Source organism: Eptatretus burgeri, chromosome 10 (assembly GCF_056783735.1).
Source record: "Eptatretus burgeri isolate ZD-2024b chromosome 10, Ebu_testis_v1, whole genome shotgun sequence".
NCBI classification, from domain to species: Eukaryota; Metazoa; Chordata; class Myxini; order Myxiniformes; family Myxinidae; genus Eptatretus; species Eptatretus burgeri.
This window is the reverse complement of record NC_140970.1, coordinates 56,890,996-56,898,058: the sequence shown is the minus strand read 5'-3', so window position 1 is coordinate 56,898,058 and position 7,063 is coordinate 56,890,996. Positions and strand designations below refer to the sequence as shown.

At 47.0% G+C, this 7,063-nt stretch overlaps 1 protein-coding gene across 1 annotated transcript in view; it reads right to left on the bottom strand.

Moving 5' to 3' along the window:
- LOC147018634 (uncharacterized) overlaps window positions 1-7,063 on the bottom strand; it is a 195,090-nt gene that overhangs the window by 63,416 nt on the left and 124,611 nt on the right. The window contains exons 14-15 of the mRNA XM_085898518.1: window positions 1,124-1,279; window positions 1-109 (exon numbers count right to left, since the gene is read on the bottom strand). The exon at window positions 1-109 is cut by the window's left edge and continues 33 nt beyond it. The gene's annotated coding sequence lies outside the window, so the exon portion shown is untranslated. The remainder of the gene's footprint in view (window positions 110-1,123; window positions 1,280-7,063) is intronic.

Below are 7,063 nucleotides of genomic sequence, written 5' to 3'. Positions count from 1 at the left end.
AATGGCGAATGCATTTAAAGATTCCTTTCAGACAATGGCGAATGCGTTTAAAGATTCCTTTCAGACAATGGCGAATGCGTTTAAAGATTCCTTTCTTCTTTCGCGTCACCTGCAGGTACAACAGGTCACAGAATCATTATATCGAATCAAATACTGTTACATCTGCCCTTACTTATCATAATGGTAACATGACTTTAAAAAAATATCACCTCATTACATTCACGAGATGAGAAGGCTCTGAACACGGTACATACCCCTTACTAATGATGTCACCACCAATGTATTCTCCACCATTACAAAAAACGTTCTCGTGATTGTTGTTGATGTGATTTATTTCGGTGACATCATGGGACAGAGATGAGGTGTAAACCTCTGACAGAGGTAAATTCTGAATAATTATGTCATTTTATTAATCTAATCAAGTAATGGTGTATTGTGATGAATGCTTTCATGTGGGGATCCAATGTGGAAGAAACAATCTCAATACTGTGTATGTCTACCCCTGGCAGCAATCATTGTATCAAGGTCCAAGGACTGTGTTTGCAGTACTATGTTCAATTTTAAACCGATTGTGTCAATGGGTCATGCAAGTGCATCAGTTCTGAGCAGGAGTCCTTAACGTGGGATGTCCACTCCTTGGCTTATTCCTTGTTGATCCAGTTGCTTCATAACGTCTCCTAAGGTCATGAACAACTCCTCTCCTGGTATACCAAGAACCTTGCAAAACAGCTAATGGAAGACCCTGCTGGAAGGTGTCCAATGATTTGATTCTCCTCATTTTTTGGCAGACGTGGCGTTAATGAATTGTTAATAAAGAACTAGAAGGAGTACCCGGTGAAAAATTAACTTTCACCCTTTAAAAATCGTCTGAATAAATTACTGAAATATCAGCTGCTTTTTTGGAACCTTTTCTCACCTGTGTTGGAAGTAGAGCAAAAGGCGGCGTATAATCAGAACTACTGTTTGATCGGGTTATACATTATTGTTATATGAATAAAATAGAAATGTTAAAAAAAAATTAGTGTTGACTTTAGCAAATGGAAATGTCGAAAAAAATGTATTCAAGATAGCAAGTGCTTTCTGAATGTAATAAAAATGAGAAAGGGGATTGAATGAGACTCACCATTTGTACAGCGCGTGCGCTGTATACAATTGCACCGAGTTTGAAATGTCCCCGGCGTTGTCTACCACGTCTCCGGTGGGTCCGGTGTCCCCTCTCCCCCCCACCACGTGCCTCAAGACAGCCAATGACGGCCGTCCAGTAGATGCAGTGCGTAACCTCGACGGAAATGGCGACAATTGACGGAAATACACGAGTATTTCAATGGAAATTTGTGAAACTAATGTTATATATGTGAAAACCATTTAATTTATTGCTTGACGGAAAAAAACGAAGAAACGCTCCCCTCATGTGCAAATGAACGAACGAACGAAAGATGTCATTTCCATCCACCATGGCATTTTGCGCCGAACGCAGAAAGCTAAGTTCTTCTTATGCCATCGTTCTCTTTAATATTAGCCATAAACAAGTGTTTCGTCATGCATTAGTACTTGAAATTTACTTACAATACAACAAGAACGAAAAAAATAATCTCCTCAGATTCAACAAGAACGAAAAAAAACCCGAAAACATCACGTGCAGGACAAGACCAATCGAGCTGAAAGAAACGATACTGTAACTGCACTGCTCCTGATTGGTCAAAGGACACCACGTGTGTTGTGTGGGCGGTGTTATGCACGAGGATTCCAGGCTAAGTTCTTCTTATGGCATCATTCTCTTTTATATTAGCCATAAAGAAGTGTTTCGTCACGCATTAGTAGTTGAAATTTACTTACAATCATTCTTTTGCGGCCTCCTGCCACGCTGTATCGAACTATTTCATTCCTTCTGTTATATATAAAGGTGCTTATCACAATAATAACAAGATTTTTACATTTCAAATATTAAGTACGTTTTTAAATTGTTTTTCAACTGAAAAAGCATAAATTCCATATTTTAATATTAGTGTACTTATTTGATTCACCACACGCGCTGTGTTGAAGGATTTCACTTGTTATAAGTGAAGAAGATGATGAAGGAGGAAGAGGTTTCGTTTTAATGTAAATTGTAACCAGCCCATCTATCCTTACCTTACTCAACTTTATCACACTGTTTGAAACCTTACTCAACTATCATACTGTTTGAAACCTGACTGAACTATCATACTATTTACAGATTGGCCTTGATTAGTGGTATCGCCTATGATGTGGTATCGATAGGTGAAGGAGGTTATATTTTCACCCCTTTCTGTCTGTCTGTTTTGTTACTTACGAAATCTAGATTTCGTAAGTATATTGATGAGTTCCGTCCTGTGTTTGTGTGTGTGTGTGTGTGTGTTTGTTTGTTTGTTTGTAGGCACGATAGCACGATAACTCGAGAACGGAAGAAGCTACACCACGTGATTCAGGAGGGTGATGGCTGGTGCTGATTAGATTTTGGTCAAAATCGGTCAAAGGTCAAGGTCACAGTGAGGTCAAACATTCGATTTTTGATGGTTTGGTACAGAATCATCGTAGAAACTTCTGGTTTGCGTCGCTACCTTCTCCAGAGACAGCTTTTATTCGACAAGGTCAGAGGTCAAGTTGACGATTTCGTAAATACCAGTCGATGACTGCTTGTTTGTTTGTTTGTTTGTGTGCAGGATGTCTCAAAAAGTTGTGGACGGATCCAGCTGAAATTTTGTGCACAGTTTCCGAGTGTGACAATGAGTAACTGATGAGATTTTGGTGAAGATCCGGATCCAGATCCAACTCCTTGAATTTTTTTCAGTGATTCTTCACCATTGAGAGATGTGGCCAAAGACGATTATACAGCATGATATTTCAAAAATGTATTGGCCCAATCTGTTTTCTGGATCAGGCATTACACATGGCAGAGGCCTGCGCTCTACCGAGTGCCTTTCTAATATTATAGATGTAATCATCATGCTTTTTGGATGATCTACACAATGGTATCGTTACGGTGCCGGGGGTCAGCCGCCAACCGACCGCTCTGAACAGAGCCGCAAGTCGAGTCGGCCCAACCGATCGCCCGGAATATAGATCGCCGCCCGGATAAGTCCGAGTCGACGGGTCCTTGTACAAGAACCGAAATACGCCAATGGGCAGATCACGTGGGGTAGGGTCGATTGCCAATCTTCAGTGTACCTAAATACCCACGTGATCCAATCACCGGGGTATTCCACCCTCGACGGAACTCATACGGAACAAACCGCCGAGGAGAGCCTGTCCCGTGCGCGATTCTGAGCGGCTTAATCGCCGAGAACCGTCGGTCCCAATGTCCCCCTTTTACGGCAAACCAACGGCTTTCTAACTCCCAACATACGAAATGCTTAGTCAATGAAAGAATCGACGCGACGAGCTGAAGACATTTAACAATTAGGATATTTATGAATAATAATGGGGAAATAGGGAAGCACGTAAGAGCAGAACTATTCCGATTATATGAAATGCAATGCAAAGATTTACAGCACACAAAGCACTTAACAATTTCCTACTTATTAGACGAGCCCACGGACACACGTTCGCACACACACACACCCAAGAAATGGTGGCTGAGGCCTTGAAGAACAAGCTCCAGCTCGGAGGACAGGTGAGCTGAAACCCAGAACCTATCTCGAACCTCTCCACCTCGTGTTGTCTTCAAGTTGTTTGGACCCGGGCTCCAGCGAGAGCGAGCTGGATCCAATCGCCGTGAGCCGCTATCCTTACCGAGCTCCCGCGAATCCTCCCGCACTTCTCAACACGTGCTGGTGAGACGAGGAGACGATCCTTCCCGTCGATGCGCTGCTTCCCCGAGGAACCACCTTCAAGAAGAGGTCGATGAGTCGCATCAAGCTGGGAACCAAACGGAGAACAAAGAGCTCCATGAACCAAGAAGAAGAAGAAGCCACCATTCGCAGCTCGAGCCGAGCAACCGGCTCAACTTTCTTCCAAAACAAAGCACTCTCCAAAAAGCCTACCGAGCCAAGCAGGACCCGAAGCTCTGCTGAACAACTCCTCTGCAGAAGCAAAAAGCTTCCGAAGGCCTCAACCCGAACCCAAGCCAAACAGGACCCGAAGGTCTGCTGAACGACGCAGCCCACAACTCTCAACACGAACCAAGAAAGGATCTCCTCTTTATCCTTCTCCGCCCCCCCCCACCCCCACGCCCGGCGTGACTCATGCCCTCGTGATCCATCCCCTGCTCAACCACGGGTGGGAGGGAGTTATTGACGTCATGAATCATGGGACGGAAGGGCTCTTCTTCCTCTTCGCAGAAGAGGGGAGGGACGTCTCCATTGTGTTGGGATCGCTCTTTAACTATTAAATCGATCCGCAGTGCATCTAATCGATTTCTAAACATTTAAACAATGGAAGATGAGCTATCTAGGGAACAAACACTTATCGACATAGCTGACTAAAGGGACCTGTATGTTGTGTGCAAACGAATTCCAAATTCGTAACACTACCCCCTCCCCTTTTTACAGACTTGTCCAGAGTCGTCAAATTTTCGTGTGACCAGCATGTGTAAGTTTTCCCCTGGTCCGTTCTACCTTCGGATCCCTGAGTGCGACATTTCTTTATACATGTCCCAAAAATAAATAACCTAATGCGCTGCGTAACTACCTAAACAGACTCTCACAGACTCATTCAGACAACTTAACTAAAATTGCCGGCACTAAAACAAACATGCAGGTGAGATATTCCACGTATATTCCAAACATTCCACGTATTTACAATTTTCATTTGACTTATCCATGACTTAACCATGGCCCAGGACTTGTGATCTGTGAAAGGGGAGAAGGTAAAAGTCATTTCAAAGTTCATTGATGCAGGAGAATGGATGGAGATGGTCGCAAAATACAAATGAGCATGATGGATGCACGGGCTGCCTGCAGGGCAGTCCTTGCAAAACTGAATGGTCCTGGCGCACATGGTGATGGATGGACACAGGGGCAAACGCAAACAAGGGCTGGCAGGCATGGGGTCATGGCAGAGGCAGGCAAACGAGGAATGGCAAGGCAAGCCCATGCAGAACAGGCGGCTGCAGCACAACAAGCCGGCAGGTGAAGCTGGCCAGCCTCTGGTGTCGTTCCATCGGGTCTGGAGGGAGTGCGGTGGTGCCGGCCGCTCTGAAGGCGGGCTCGGACCTACTTTCTCCCCCACTCTATCGCCTTTGCCTCTCTCAGTCCATACCCACTCCCTTAATTTGCCACACAACACAACGAAATTTATCCCCTCTTTATTTTTATTTCCCTTTTATAATTGTCTCCCTAACCCCCTTTATAGTCTTTGGCTGGCTAACCTATCCTGTCAACCTAGCCTACTCCCAACCCCTACGTTCCCTCTCTGGGGAGGAATAGGGAGAGACGAGCGTCCTGTCTCGAGGCCCAACAAAGCCTCAGAATGGCCTCCTCAGAGTTCAGCGATCTACCAAGGTGGGTCCAGCGGCCTACAACGAGCGAAGGGATGGATGGTGCGAAGGGGTACATCTCCGAACTACCCTAACATTTATTAACCTGAAACTACCCCGGGGCTTTTCAAAAACGCCTCACAATTTAAAACAATCAGTTCTAAACACCATGATTCCCGTCGCCTGTGTTGGTGTCCATTATAAATTTGGGCCTTGCCCTCAAATTTTCATTCGTGCCCTCGCACAATTTCCTGGCTGGGCAGCGTAGCTCAACTGGCAGGATCTCCCCCTCTGCCAAACTCTAACCATGGAACCCCCAGGCCCGCAGGCTGCCTCCGAGCCCAGCTGCTCCCTATAAACGCGGGGGGTTGCCCTCTCTGGCATTGCCCTCCTCCGATGCCCACGTGGCGTGTTGATGCCCCGGTCCCTTTCCGAGGGTCGCCCGTGCCCACTACACTGCCCCCGTGGCATTCTGGCACTACGGGTCCCATTTCCGACAGGTCGCCCGTGCCCACTACACTATCCCGGCCCCTCTTGGGCCCTTGGCCTACTCTGATCGACTCGTCTGGTGCCTGGGGTGCCCACTAAACAAATACTCAACTTTCCACAGCCACGCTCCCAGCTGGTCCATAAACTCCTGCACCCCTCCAAACGGGTTTCGTGCCTTCTCTCGACACCAACAACAAAACGACTTCCTTTTAGTCAATTTAACTACCCACTAACTAAACATTAAACTGACCCCGGGGTCTCTTGGGTGGGAATCACTCCTTCCCCCAATCAGTCATCGCACCATGCATACCACATTCGCTCCAATCACACACTTGGGCCCGCTGTCCCACACTCATTCCTCACACACTTTCCATTTCACAACTCACACCAACACTCTATACAGCCATCCTTCCTAATTAAATCCCCTAACTAACTCGTGCTCCCTCGTCATCCCTTATTCTCATGCACGTTCCATTTACTCTGCGCAGCTAAGCTATGTCCCCTCTACATATTTCCATGTCTGTCCATGTCTCCAAAAATTCCCATTTCCTAAATCTAAACTGAAATCCCTCTACCTAATCCATTCCACGGGCTCCATGAGGCCTTGTCCCTGCCCCATGAAGCCAGTCTATCTATCGCTAACCCATCCCCCCTAACTAGTAGTATCCTGTGCCCGGGACAGGGGGGGGTCTTTCACCCCTTGCCCAGGGAATCCTGTTCACCCGAAGCGAGGCTTGCTTTTTTTTTTTCCATGCGCACACACCAGCGCGGCAACTCGCAACCTGCACTCTTTCCCCATGACATCATGGCAGCTGTTCACGCACCTCGTCCCTCCTCGGATGGTACCATCCGGCAGGGATTTCCCCCTCCTGCCGGATTCCAACCCTGCAGCCACGACGTCACCCTGCACATTAAAAGCAAGCCTTGCATTTCGAGGGGTTCCCCACGCGAACACATGTGCTCTGCTCGTTGGAGCTTTACAATCACGCTCGCGTGGAGAACCCATCCGGTCCAAATTCACAATCCAGCCTACCTTCTGTACGTCCGCGGGGTCGGCTCGAATCCACCGCAGCGTTTCCGGACCGGGCTTCACTCGCGTAGCAGCGCACACGGCGGCCTCGTGCGTAGCACAGCACGGAC